Genomic DNA, 15,530 nt, shown 5'->3' with positions numbered 1-15,530 from the left:
TCTAAATAAAGCCCCTCTGCTATGCTTTCTCACATAATCCTGTACTTCTCTTACTATAAACACCACAAGGATAGGGACTATTCCTATCTGGCTCAAAACTGATGCCTAGAGCTAAACATAGTTTCTGATCTATCACAGATCCCTGGTAATTACCTACTGAATAAAGGAATGTCCTATTGCATCAAATCTACCATAAATGATAAGACGCATTCCTAATGTGAAAAAACAGTGTGCATGCCAGAATTGAGTAAATATAGCAAATCATCATTGTACACGTCTTACCCACAGGTGACATTTTTCTTCTCTTTTTTTAAAACTTTTATCTAAAAGAAACATATAGCTTTTCTTAAATAAAGCAGAATTTAAAAAATAAAACAACCCATTTTAAGTGTTATAACCTCCAGAAAGACTTCCTGACCACCAAGTTAAAGTAGGGGCTCCTGTTTGGACCTTCCATAATATCTGTTTTTTTCCCCATTCACTTGCCACATTCCATTAGTATTATCCTCTCACAGGCTTATCTCTTTAACTAGATTGTGACCTCCTTGAGGACAAGATCCATGATTTATCCATTGGCATCACCCCCATACCTGGCCCAGTGCTTAGCAGAGCAGATGCTTGAGAAATGTCTGTCGAGTGAATAACTGATTGAATGGAAAAGTCTTTAGGAGCCACGGAGCTTCCACGGATTTGAAATACGAAAGAATGCTATGCTGAAAAGCCAGTCATGGTAAAAGCCATAGAAGAGAATTAAAAATAATTTAATTAGCTACCAAATACAAGCATGAGTAAAAAGCAGTAATCCAGTCACATACTTAAGAATACAAGACTGGCTTGCCCAAATGAAACAGCATTTTAGGAGGTTACTTTAAACATAATAAACAGAACATGCACAAACATGAAGAGCCTCTACGTTAGTAAAAAGTATTCATGTTTATACTTATGTACCTCCTATCCCTCTGTCCATGGCTTAAGTAGACTCTGATTAACAGAATCCCTATAAAAACTGTTTGAACAACACCCACAATTTCTACTTTGTAGCATTAATATTTTTAAAGGCATATATAACAGGTGAGGCTAATAACATAAGGCTGTGGCTGTAGTGTTCATTTGATATATTGAAGGCACAATGAGATGCATGCTGAGTAGGGACCTCCAGAGTTACCTTAAAGGAAAAGGAGAACTACAGAAGCAGTGGTGTTGAACCCAAGCCAGCTGCTGGCCATGCTTACACCTTGATCATGGTGAGACAATTACTAGAGAACCAAGAAGCAGAAATAATTAGATAACGAGGTAATGAAACTCTGACTCAATTCCTAAACTTCTAGAGAGACCAAGGGTATACTCTTCTTTCCTCAACTGTGACAGGCCTAGGTGCTAAATGGTATTACTGAATTGATAAAGATCATCTGAATTGAGTGGTTAGGGGTTCTCAATATGAGTGAGAGTAACTGACAGGACAATGGGGATAACAGAAAGATCGAAATCAAGTGTCACTCTATTTTAGGTTGTAAAGGTCTCATAGTTCATGAAATAAAGGACATTTGTTCTTTATTTGTTACATTTGTTACTCCAATTGTATATGCTGAGACATATATTTTGAAAGACAGCACAAGCAAGCAGAGGTTCTGAAAGAACTTATGTCTCAGCCTTATCCTCAGATGTCAGGCTGATGTCCTGACACTGACTTCACAACATCCTCTTTCCAACTTCAAGGCTGTTACTGTGCCCTGTGCCTAAAGCATCCTCCATCACCACCCAAATCTCACAGCTTGTTCCTTCTCACTTCAGGTCTCATTTTAGATGTCTCCTCAGAAACATCCTCCCTGGCCACCCTATAAACTGCTTTGTTTACTTGGGATTATCTGTCTCCCCAACTAGCTTGAAAGCCCTTTAAGAGCAGGGACCACCACTAATTCCAGAACCTAGGACAATGCCTGGCAAGTAATAGGTACTCAATAAAAATGTGTGGAAGCAAAGTGCTTAGCATAGTGTTGTCAGCTGCAAAAATAATTTAGGACCAGGATATGAAAGACCTCACATGCCATGTTAGGCAGTTTGGCCTTTATACTGAAGATGACGGGGACTCATCAAAGACTTTTCAGCAGAGTAATGAGTGACCACATGTTTTTAACAGATTCGTTTGAATTGGTAGTTCTTTAATCATAACAAGAAGCATCTTGCACAACTTCTACTGATCAGTTGTTCTCACCGTCCCTCCCAGTTAAATGTATACTACTATCACTCATGTTTTGTCTGTAGATAGGATTTATCTAATATACACATAATTTCTTCCAAAATGTCATTCATATTAGGCAAATGAGGCTTGCATTAGAGTGACTGGGAGTCAACTTTACTTGAGGACAGGAGCTGGAAGGGCAGTTCAGCTCCTCATGAATGATGGGGAGCTGGAGGGGAGATTCTTGCCCTAGAAACGAGAGCCTTGGTTGTAAGGTCAGGGACAAGAGCAAAGAAGGGACTCTGTAATGAGCTAGGTTTGAGAGGGCAAATAAGCAGGACACCTCGCAGGCTGGTTCAGTCACCTAAAAAAAAGATTCCTGAGTCTGCTTCTGAATAGAAGCATTACCCGTGGCTGCAGCTGCTTTCTTATCCTACCTACTACTCCTCTTAAGTGTCCTTGTAGCTGAATTTCAGCTGGGAAAGGCAGCTATGAAAGTTGACCTAGACTTTATATGTGGACGAAAGGCTGGCTGAAAATATGTTTAAGAAAATTAAAAAAACCTCTGCGTGGCAAAATACATCATTAAAAAAGTCAAAATACGAATTGGCCAAAAAAAATTGTAACAAACTAATTCTCTTAATGTACAAAGAGCTCTTACAAATTAATAAAAAAAAAAGATAAATAACCCAGTAGCAAAATAGGCAAAAAACAACAACAGGCAACCAGAGAAGCACCACTTAAAAAAAATTTAAAGATAAGAAAAAATATACAATCTCATTAATAATTAACACAATACTAAAACACCATTTAAAATTTTGTATATTGGACTTGAAAAGATTTAAAGGGTTGATAATAACATGTTGGGGAAAAAGTGGAAAATCAGGTATCTGCATACATTAACAGCATAAACAGGCACAATCTTTTTAGACTGCAATTTGGTAATTTCTTTTACAATGTAAAATGTGTATTTCAGGGATACATGCCAAGATGGCAGGCTAGCACACTTAATTTTGTACTTTATGCATTCCTACATTTTACATTTTTGATATGTATTATTTTATAATTAAACCAAAGTTTTTAAAATATGCATATCCTTGATTCATAAAGTCTATATCCAGGAATTTTTCCCATGGATACAAAAAATACAAATAATTACAGCTGACCCCGAACTGTGAACTGTGCAGAGGTCAACTGTATTTCCAAAATGTTGCACCATTGTCTATAAAGTGAAAATTCAGGAAGGACACAAAGGTCAATATATATCTATGTTAATATAAATGTTAATATAACCATAGTAATATATATATAACAGATTATGGTACAGCTATACAAAGGAATACTAAAAAAAGAATAAGGTAAATCTATATGTACTGACATGGAAAGATACTGTTAATTAAAAAAGGGCAAAGTGCAAAACAACATCATTTTATGATTTCATTTTTGTTCAATATATATTTATGGATCCATATAATAGAGTGACTTGACAGTCAAAAATATAGTGACTTGACAGTCAAAATTTTCATTTATGATTTCCAATCTTTGTAAAAAACGTTGAAAGTCTGTGCCATCTGAATAGTTATTCTTTTCCAGTCATGAATTAGTGACACTCTCTGTGAGGAGCTCTCTGGGGAAGGAGACCAAAGCTGGACAATGGGCCTGGTCCTGACCTGGACTCCATATATCAACATGGTCTTACTCTTCTCCATTAGACTATGTGCACTCCTGAAGAGATTAAAAAAAAAAAAAAAAAGAGCTGTTTCTTTGTAAGAAATAGCTGTAAAAGAAAGCCACCTGTTTGTACGTACCTGTGATGAAAATGAAAATTAAGTAAAGAGGTCTCTGAAAGTGACTGTTCTAACCATACATGGTATCCTCTACTCCAATCCCCACATCCCAGCTCAGCCTTGGCCTACAGAGTCACTGGCCCCTTCCCTCCAGCTTTATCTCTATTCATCACACACCCTTGCTTTTTTGCACTCCAATCTCATTGGCCTTTTTCAGCAACTCAAAGGTATCAGACTCTCCCCACAACAGGACTTCTCACATGCTCTCTGCTTGGAACTCTACTTCCCTTCCCTCATTAACAACTAGGTTTCTTTCAAACCTCAGGTTGGCCTTTACTCTTTCAGAGAAGCATCCCTAATTAATCAGCTCCTGGGTTGCATATGCCCTCACAGCACTGTGAGCTTCCCCTTTTGGGCATTCAGCATAGCAATGACATTACATTTGATGCTCTCCTCCCAGTAAGCTCCATTCAGTCTATTTTTGTGCACTGTTGCATCTTTACCATCTAGAACAGTTCCTGGCACATGAATGAATGGTATGTGTACATATATGCATGATAATGGGTATTAAACACACTATGTGAAAAATTACCACCAGCAATGAACAAATGGAATTTGAAATTCAAAAGACAGTACTATTTACATTAGCACCCCCTATAAATGAAATACTTAGATATAAATCTAACAAAATAACACAAGATTTATATGAGGAAACTACAAAATTCTAATGAATAAAATCAAAGAAGAACTACATAAGTAGAGAGATATTCCATGTTCATGATTAGGAAGACTGAGAATTGTCAAGACGTCAGTTCTTCCCAACTTGTTCTATAGATTCATTGCAATCCCAATCAAAATGTCACCAAGTTATTTTATGGATATCTACAAACTGATTCTAAAACTTATAATAAGGAGGCAAAAGACCCAGAACAGCCAAAACAATAATAAAGAAGAAAAAAGTTGGAGGACTGACCCCATTTGACTTCAAGATCTACTATAAAGCTACACTAATCAAGACAATGTGGTACTGGTGAAAGAAGAGACATAAATCAAGGAACAGAAGAGAGAGGCCAGAAATAGGTTCACATATATATAGTCAACTGATCTTTGACAAAGGAGCAAGGGCAATACAATGGAGCAAGAGTAGTCTTTTCGATAAATGGTGCTGGAATAACAGAACATCCACATGCCCCCTCCCCCTCAAAAAAAAAGAAGAAGAAGAATCCAGACAGACTTTACACCCTTTAGAAAAATTAATTCAAATGGATCATAGGCCTAAAATGTAAAATGCTAAACTATATAACTCCAAGAAGATAACATAAGAGAAGACCTAGATGACCTTGGGTATGGTGATGCCTTTTCCAATACAACACCAAAGGTATGATCCATGAAAAAAATAACTGATAAGCTGAACTTCATTAAAATAAAAAACTTTGGCTCTGTGAAAGACAATGTCAAGAGAATGAAAAGGCAAGTCACAGACTGGGAGAAAATATTTGCAAAAAAACATCTGACAGAGGAATATTGTCCAAAATATACCAAAAAACAAAAACGAAAAAAACCCAACCTCTTAAAACTCAACAATAAGAACACAACCAATCTGATTTAAAAATGGACCAAAGAGCTTAACAGACACTTCACCAAAGAATATATGCAAATGGCAAATAAACATATGAAAAGATGTTCCACATTATATATCATCAAGTAAATGCAAATTAAGACATCAATGAGACACAACCATACACCCATTAGAATAGCCAAAATTTGGAAAACTAACAGCACCAAATACTGGTGAGAATATGGAACAACAGGAACTCTCATTCATTGCTGGCAGAAATGCAAAATGGTACAGCGACTCTGAAAGACAGTCTGGTGATTTCTTAAAAAACTCAACATACTCTTACCATATAAACCAACAACCACACTCCTGGGTGCGATTCAACCCAAAGGAGTTGAAACTTACGTTCACACAAAAAACTATACACAGATGTTTACAGCAGCTTTATTCATAATTGCCAAAACTTGGAAGCAACCAAGATGTCCTTCAGTAAGTGAATGAATAAATAAACTGTGGTAACTCTAGCTAAAGAGAAATGAGCTATCAAGCCATGAAAAGACATGTAGGAACCTGTAAAGGCTACATAATGCATGATTCCAACTTTACGTCATTCTAGAAAAGGTAAAACTATAGAGACAATGAAAAGATCAGTGGTTTCCAAGAGTAAAGGTTGGGGAGAAAGAATAGGCAGAGCACAAAAGATTTTTAGGACAGTGAACAAATTCTGTATGACACCATAATGATGGTTACATGTTTGTCCAAATCCATAAAATGTACAACACCGAGAGTAAACTGCAATGTAAACTGCGGACTTTGGATGAATATGAGGTGTCAATGCAGGCTCTTCAACTGTAACAAACACACCACTCTGGTGGGGGAATGTTGATAATGAGGGAGGCTGTGCTTGTGCGGGAGCAGGAGGTATATAAGAAATCTCTGCACCTCCCCTTCAATTTTGCTGTGAACCCTACACTACTCTTAAAAAAATAACCAGTTATCTGTTTTGTTGGAATTTGTAATTTTATATAAATGAGGTCTGTCTTTTATATCAATTACAGTGTTGGTTCTTGTAATTATGACAGGAAAAATACTGGTCCCTTTAATTTTTTTACAGCATGTCTTTTATTTCGCTTGTGAAAGAAGAAATAAGAACTAAATACCAATCACTATGGAAATGTGATTGTCAAACAACTGCAGTCTCTGGCTAAAACTCAAAGAACCTCAACCTCACTACTCACTATCTATAATCTGATCTATTTATATTCAGTGTTTAACCCACCCAGGAAACACCTGCAAAATTTAAGAAAGCCGCTATTTCAAACCCTACTGAGTGTGAAACTTCAAAATCAGAAGAGGGCTTAGCTCAAAGCTAGCTCAGACCAGACAAAGCACCAAACACAGCACCATTGCAGCATGCCCTGAGTCCTGAGTCCAGAGGCTCTTTCTGGCTCCCTCTGGCACTCTCTCCCTCCTTTTTCCCTCCCTCTCTCCCTACTTTATTTCTTGTCCCCTTGTCTCCTTCCCTCCTTCCCTCCTTCTCTCCCCGCCGCACCCCCCACCGCTGCCCGCCCCGTGTCAGACCTAACAGATCTGCAAGAAATTGTACAGCTGCACAGATGGCAAGAAGAACGCAAAATCAAGAGAACTAAAATTCTTGGACATGGTTCCATAGTGTAGCGGTTAGCACATCTGCTTTACATGCAGAAGGTCCTGGGTTCACATCCCAGTGGAGCCATGGTCCATGGTCTATGGCCATGCCACCCTGAACAAGCCCGATGTCTGATCTCGGAGGCTAAGCAGGGTCGGGTCTGGTTAGTTCTTGGATGGGAGACCACCTAGGAAGGCCAGCTGCTGTAGGCATAAATAATAATAAATAAACGAATGAATGAATAAATAAATAAATAAATAAAAAGAGTCGACTAAAATTCCACTTTATTATTGCACAACTTGGTTTCCCACATCCTTTTCCCCTAATAGAGTCATCACTGGAGACTGTGATGTACAGAGGAATTCCACTGGAAAACTTTTTCCTTAGCTTCTTCTCCTAGCTTCAGCCCTTAGCTATGCCTCCAGCAGAATTAAAATCTACAGAGCTACAAAGTACCAAACCATAGCTTCCGTCACTTATAACTAAATTTGTGAATTCATTCAACAAGTATTTACTAGTATTAGCTGTCGTAAGTGCAGGTCTAGGACCTGGGATACAGCATCTACACTGGCAGCTGTGCTTATGCTTGGGTTCCCTTATAGCCATTCACTTCGGGTAGTGGAGGGTCTGCGAGAGCCATGGCATTTGATTGTGTGCTAGACCACAATTCACATACTCACTGCATTAACAGTCTTCATAATCATGTCCACTGACTTCAGAGGTCGGAACTAGCACTGGGTTCAAGTATGTTTATCCACACCGCCAAAATCCCAGTCAGCCTTTATGCAGTAAAACCAGATGGGATGCCTATAACTCAGGAATGTCGTTGCTGGAGATTTGGTCATGAAAGACCTGGCACACAGTAGGTGTTCAATAAATACTTATTTGATAAAAGAATTGGCAAGAGCTTTCATCAAGAAAAAAATATAGGCAAATGGTTATGTATGTTGGGCATATTTTGTATATTCATTTTGTTCATAGAAACAAAATATAATGCATAAGTAGAATTATAAGAATATGATTCAGTCAGCAAGAACATGGCTCACTCAGCATGATACTTGGTGATACAGGCATAATAAAGAGGAACTTGATGATGGTTTTGATATTCTTGTGACCACAAAAGAGGAAAGAGCTGGGGTGGGGTCTGCACAGAAGACACAGTCTAAAATTACATGGAGAAAAATCAAAAGGAAATGTTCAAGGTCTCTGAGTTTGATAACTTCTTGGATATAGCAATCATCTCTTTTTTCTTCCACCTGCCTAGACACAACCAACATAAATAAACCAAGTATCTGTGACTCTACCTGTCTTTTTCATAGCATCACACAGAAGAAAGTCTGAACTGGAAGGGAGCAGAGCTCTCATATGCCTGATGGTTGTTTTTGTAAGTGGACTTGAATCCTTTGATGCTGCTGAAGAGGGAAGAGGACACCAAAGGCTGAGAGAAAAGGAAGTCAACACGACCTATACTCTAACAATTCCATATTGAAACACACAGAAACTCTGGCTCAGAGTAGATTTTCAATAAGTATAAGAAAACAAAAACAATGAGGTATTAATAAGGGAGGCAGACACCATAAGTACTGGTTATAAATTCTAAAAACTTTTCATCACACTCATACCAAAAACAACTCAACAAGGTGAAATTTATTCGTTTGATATCTCTAACATTGGTTTTCTGTTCATAATGTACCTTTTTTTAAAAAAAATAAAAAGTATAGGGGAAGGGGTATATGGAAATTCTCTGTACTTTCTGCTTAATTTTGCTGTGAACCTCAAACTGCTCTAAAATAGAAAGTCTGCTTTAAAAAAAAAAAAAGTGAAACTGGCCCATTAGTATAGAAGTTGAAGCGGCTCAAGGCTGGGAGTCTGAGGTCCACGTTCCTAATCTCTATGATTGGACTCCTATGATTACAAGAAGCTGAGACTCACTTAAGTTCCTTCAAGTGAAGGATGGTAATGGGCACACATTAAGAATACAGGGAAAACAAAAGGATAAGGAACCAAAGAAGGGCAGAGTTTCATAGAGGCCAAATATTAAGCATAGTGTTGATTACAAGGCAGGCCCCAGGAAGCTCAGCAAGAAAGGATCCGTGGCCTTTCTGATGTGTCAGTGCTGATAGGGTCCTTATTATCCATGTGTCTATACTACTCTTCTCTGGTTTACCTTTTCTATACTCCTTGGTTACAATTCCCCAAATAGAACTTCTGAATGGCTCAGTTAAATACTACTGCCTCTCTTTAGACTGAATTTTTGAGACTAGGCCACATAAGATCCTTGTCAGCCTGTGAGTGAGCTACCCTTAGTCAGGGCTTCCCCTAGTCCAGTCAGTTTGGCCAGAGGGGCTGGGTCATGTGGTTCCTTAGCAGGAGTCCTGTGGGGAGGGACAGCTAGCCTTAGAAGGGACTGTGAGTACGGCAAGCACTGGAAATTTATTTATGATACACTGATGGTGGCAATGCCTAGGCAGAAGTCTAAGGAGTAAGGGATGGGAAAAGTGACATGTGGGTGGTACTAGAGGCTTAGTAATATAAAAAGTATGTGTGCAAGGTCTTTAGCAGCCCAGACACACCTAGGCATACCATTCCTGAAAAATCCAGCCTCAGCACTCAGCGTTTCTTCCCCACCCATACCAATCCCATGATTTAGAAAAACATCTGCCCCCACTCTCCAATACCCTAGGTCCTGAAAAATTTTAATTGAGCAAATGAGACCTTAAAAGACACAGTGGCAAGGATGTAAAGGTCCATTTCCAAACTAGATGAACCTTTTCCTAGCTTATAGCTGTTTCCACATTCTTATCATAGCCCTAACTGTGGCTCTTCAATTTTTATTATTATCTAACACAGTGATTTGGAAGAACAGTCTGGTTCTTCCACTAATGCAGCACTGTAGAAATAAGTAGTTCAGACCAAAAGCCTTGCTTCTAGAAGTGCTAATCCCTTCTTAAATCAATTGCAGGCAGCCCTCACTCAGTCAGGAAGCATCCAGAGAAGTCAATCCAAACATAAGAGACCACTTTATTATCTCTCTTTAAAGATTTGTTTGTATACACTGGAATTGCTGAGCTCTGACACATAGACAAGTAGGCCAGGGAAAAGGTAGCTAATCTTTGCAGACCCATTAAAAAAAAATTAAAGTGATTAAATTTATTCACTAAATGACTATACGAGCAGAATCAAAAGTATTCTATGACAATTACAGGAAGTTGAAATTTTCTAGGTGTGCCTTGCTTTTTACATCTTACATTTTCCTCAAAGATAAAATTGAATTAGAATGTGAAAAACTGGATCATAAGAGGCTATGGCTAGTTTGGTAGCTATGGTAGGAAACACCCACACACATACACATACATACACACTCCTTTTTTAAAAAATAAAGAGTGTGGATCTGTTCCAGTAGCTGGGAAGAGAGGAGGTGAATATTCAGGATGAAAACACTGAACTCTCCTAGCTCTTTTCATTGCCAGAAAAAAACAGAGCTGATGAATTTTAACCATGACAACTGATTCAGTTTTCATACACTTTTATAAATCTAAATATTCCAAAGTGATCATTCTATAAGATGCCATAGAAGACAGAGCGCATTTTTATGTGCTTAAATTTATAAACCACTTTATAGACAGAACCTAAGATTGTAGGATTTCCTTACTCCTCCAAACATTTTCCGATTTAATTTTTTTTTATTGAATAAACTGCTCTTTTGAGTGATCATAATGAAAAGAGACTGAGCTGAGTAATTATAGAACTTTTCATAGCTAAATAGTAACTAAGTCACAAAAAAAGAACTCCATTTCTAATTAGTCTTCGACTGACGGAGAAGTTCCTAATACTTTAAATTACCCCTCCTCTACTAATGATCTGTAAATGATAGAACACTAATCTAAAAAAAGAGAATCAAAGATAAGATTTTGCTCTGTGAAAAAAAATTGTCAAGTGATGAATCGTTTTGATGTCAAAAATGTTTTGGGTATTGAATTTGAACAAAGTAGAGCACATTCACAAAGTCTACTGGAATTAAGGAGACTCCTAGAGAGTTCAAGTTTTCTGTCACATGAGTTAAGTAGTCTGTTTAAAAGAAGTCAGTTGATCTCTACAAGAAACCTCTGATGAGATCATGAGATACTGAATTCTCAAATAACAAGGTCTCTTTTCAGAAATCTTACCCTAGGTAGTACTGACTAATGTTACTGAAGTGAAATAAAGAGAAAAATATAAATCAGCATAATCTTTACATTTTTTCTTTTTTTTAGATTTAACAAACCTCTTCCATGCATACTAACTATATACATTTCTAAGATACAAATGTAATTTTACACACCACAGCTAGCAAATGGACTATTAAAAAAACAAACCAACCACTTTTGGTAGAAAAAGCCCTACAATTTTTGAGAAGACAAAAATAAAGATTGCTGTTCTGTTTTTTAGCATTATGGTAATGCTAAATAATTAAATATCTTAAATCTTCCCTATAACAACAAGTAAACCTATTTTTCAGCTCTGAATGTTGTTCTTTTGAAAACACAATCCTTTAGGCTAAACCTTAGAAATGATTTCAACAGCCTGGCATTAAGCAATTATATAAAATTAAGTTGCTAATTATCACATAAATGAGCACTCAGGAAGACATGGTTCTAGCAACATTTCCATGATAAACTGTTTTTCATTTTTATTCACTATTTAAATTACATTCCTCTTCTGTGCGGGTGGGAGTGGACCACAACATAGTCTGTCCTCTGCCTGCCAGGTCCATATCTCTCTTCCTAATCAAATGTCAAAAGGAGGTCAAAGAACCATGGTCTATTTTAACCCGAGCAGTCCTATCATTGGGCATTATTGTCCCTGTTCTACAGATTTAAAAAAAACGTGGGTTGGGTGAGGTAAAGTAGCTTGGCCAAGATAACATGGCTAGTTAAATGACAGAGCCAGGATCTGACCCAAGAAAGTCTAGCCCCAACTTTCATTCTCTCATCATTATACTGTACTATGAAGTTTCTTATTCAAACCTCAGCTCAAACGTCACCTTTTTCAGAGAGACCATCTTTTTTTATTAGTTTTATTTCCTTCGCATTTTTAAAGAGATTAGACCCATTAATTAATTGTAAATCTTTTCCAGTTGGAAACAAAGCCTTTTGAAAATTTTTTTCATATAGTAACTTAGATAAAATTCTTCAAAAAGAGGAGAGAAAAGGAAATGACATACGAGCAGAGAAAAATGATGAGGTTATAAAGTAAAACAGAACCACACTTTCTCCATTGTCATTCATTTCACTGAAAGGCCTAAGAGAAGCAGGAGCCAATTCTAAAAGCCAAGTATGCAAACTAGACCACCATCATGTCCAATGAAGTAATCAGATGCTCACAGTCAAGGCTCTGTGAAAGATTCCCCAACAAGATACCACCTTTTAGGTGCATGGGTGAAATAGGCATTCTGAGTTTGAAATGTCAGCATGGGGATATGTGGTCTTTCTTAAGAAAATAATGAATTAGTATTTGTGTTATGTATAAATGCTTCTTAAATACCTTTTCAGAAGACTTTGTGATAGTTTTTATCTTGATATTAAAAATTTAGGGACTCTCAGAGAGGAGAAATAGGTTATGTGACACAAAACTATCTGAGGCACATATGGAACAGTGCACTAAAATGGGTTTTACACCATGGCTTTTCCTGGTTTCAATTTTGCATTATCCTTGACCATCATTCTTGGGTTTCCAGACCTTATATATAGTCTAATTATTCCCCGATTGAAGAAACTAACTCATTTGTACAGCAAGAACTTTCAACATCTCTGAGCCCCCTCATCCCCGACTCCACCAACTACCAAATGGCCCTACTTCAAACAGCCTGCTGAGATGACCTATCTGAAGCCCACCATTGGTTTCCAGCACCACTACATGATCAGGCAATACAAAGACTAAGAAAACTTTCTAACCTTGGATGATGTCTCTGATTCTCTCTCAATTCAATGGTCATGTGTTTCTGAATTCTTAACTTTCATGAAGAACTCCTTCTATAAGCAAAAAGTTCCCCCACTTTATTGAACTTTATTAAATTCTTCAGTTAAAAAAAAAAAAGTAAGAAGCTGAAAGAATAACAGACCAGGCGGTTGGTCTTGTTACATAATATCCACTAGGACTCAAAACACTGAAAGTAAAAAAAAAGCATATTTTTGTGATCTTTTTTATGAGTTCTCATTATAGTAGTTTATAAATACATGTAGCTGATATCTGTAAATAATGAAGTTCTTGGAAACCACATTGTAAAGTAATTCATATTTCTCCAAAAGAGTAATGTTATAACTGAGGTTTGGGTTCCTGAGGCTTAGGCAGCATATTAGTTGTAGATATGAAATGCCATAGAAATGTACAAAGAAATGCCATAAAGCAAATATGCAAAATTATAAAACTGTAAAGCAATTTCAAATATCAAAATTATGCTGCTGGTCCTAGTCTTATGGTTTAAAACAATACAAATTGATTATACAAGTATTCTATTATAAAAATACATAGAAATGCACACTTTGACATATGGACCTGGCAGGCAGATTTCATTAGAAATCTGTATTATTTACATTTACATATTTACATTTGCATTTTTTACATATTTACATTTACGGAAATCTGTATTATTTGTGTTAAACATATCAATATAAGCAAAATGATAAAATGATTGGGATTTGCCTTAAAATATTTCAGAAAGAAAAAAAGTTGAGAAAGGGCTAAATGAAACAAGATGTGCAAAATGCTAACATTCATTGAATCTGTGAGATTGGGGGTTTATTTTACTATTCTCTTTACTTTTTGTATATTTGAAAATTTTTCATTAAAAATAGTTTTTTGAATCTAAACTAAAAGTTATAAATAATTACTACATAAAATTAATAAATATCATTTAACAATTTATCTTACCTTCTTAAAACTTAGATTCTTTGGGGAAAAATGAGCTAGATAAGTAACAACTGCACAAGGGAGGAGATGTTAAGGCAATTTTCCCATAGCAAGCAGTTGTCAACAGTATAAATGACCTAAGAGCCCTCTCCCCCACCTTCAGACAGTGTATTTCTGCATCATTAAACCAAAGTGTAAAAGTATAACTGCAGAGAAAGAGGCTAGACTCTAACCTTATACCACATATAAAGATTAACTCAAAATGGATCAAAGATCTAAATATAGGGACTAAATCTATAAAACTCTTAGAAAAAAACATGGTGGGAAAACTTCCTGACATTCATTTGGCAATGACTTCTTGCCTATGACACCACATAAGCAACACAAGGCAACAAAAGAAAAAAATCAATAAATTGGATGACACCAAAATTTAAAATTTCTGTGCATCAAAGTACACAATCAACAGAGTGAAAGGCAACATAGAAAATGGGAGAAAATATTTGCAAATCATATATTTGATAAGGGGTTAATATCCAGGATATATAAAGAACTCTTAAAATTCAACAACAACCAAAATGAACAATCTGATTAAAAATGAGGAAAGGACTTAAACAGACATTTCTCCAAAGAAGATATACAAATGGCCACCAACCATATGAGAAAATACTCAATATCATTAATCATTATGGAAATGCAAATCAAAACCACAATGAGATACTACCTCACATTCATTAGGATGTCTACTATCAAAAACAAACAGAAAATAAGTTTTAAAAAGAATGTGGAGAAATTAAAATCCTTGTGCGCTGTTGGAAATGTAAAACAGTGCAGCTGCTATGGAAAACAGCACAGCAGTTCTTTAAAACAATTAAATGTAGAATTACCATCTAATCTAGCAATTCCAGTTCTTGGTATATACACAAAAGAATTGAAAGCAGGGTCTCTCTAAGAGATATTTGTACACCCATGTTTACAACAACGTTATTCATAACATCCAAAAGGTGAAAGCAATCCAAGTATCCATCAAAATAAACAAAACACAGTATGCACAATGGAATATTATTCAACCTTGAAGGAAATTCTGACACATGCTACAACATGGATGAACCTTGAGGACATATGCTAAGTGAAATATGCCAGTCACAAAAAGACAACCAATGTATGATTCCACTTATATGAGGTACCCAGAGTAGCCAAAGTAATAGAAAGTAAAAAAGTGAGTGCCAGGGGCTGAGGGAGGGAGAAATGAGGAATTGTGGTTTAAGGGGTATATAGTTTTAGCTCTGAGATTGGTTGCACAATATAAATATCCTTAACACTACTGAACTGTATACTTAAAGATAATTAAGAAGGGAAATTTTATGTTATGTGCGTTTTAGTAAAAATAAAAAAATTTTAAGTGTATGTCTGTATGCTTAACATTTATTGAAAGCCCAAACACATAGTCATTTCAAAAAGGCATATCTCCAA

The 15,530-nt window shown here is 36.5% G+C and overlaps 1 protein-coding gene and 1 pseudogene across 1 annotated transcript in view; one reads left to right on the top strand and one right to left on the bottom strand.

The window, feature by feature from the left end:
• Positions 1-15,530, bottom strand: part of MYO5A (myosin VA) — a 165,176-nt gene that overhangs the window by 113,861 nt on the left and 35,785 nt on the right. The window lies entirely within an intron of this gene.
• On the top strand, positions 7,269-7,384 carry LOC112469870 (annotated as a pseudogene).

The sequence above is a fragment of the Pteropus alecto genome, unplaced genomic scaffold (genome assembly GCF_000325575.1).
Source record: "Pteropus alecto unplaced genomic scaffold, ASM32557v1 scaffold86, whole genome shotgun sequence".
NCBI classification, from domain to species: Eukaryota; Metazoa; Chordata; class Mammalia; order Chiroptera; family Pteropodidae; genus Pteropus; species Pteropus alecto.
Note: the sequence above shows the minus strand (reverse complement) of the source record. Positions and strands in the feature narration are given on the sequence as shown.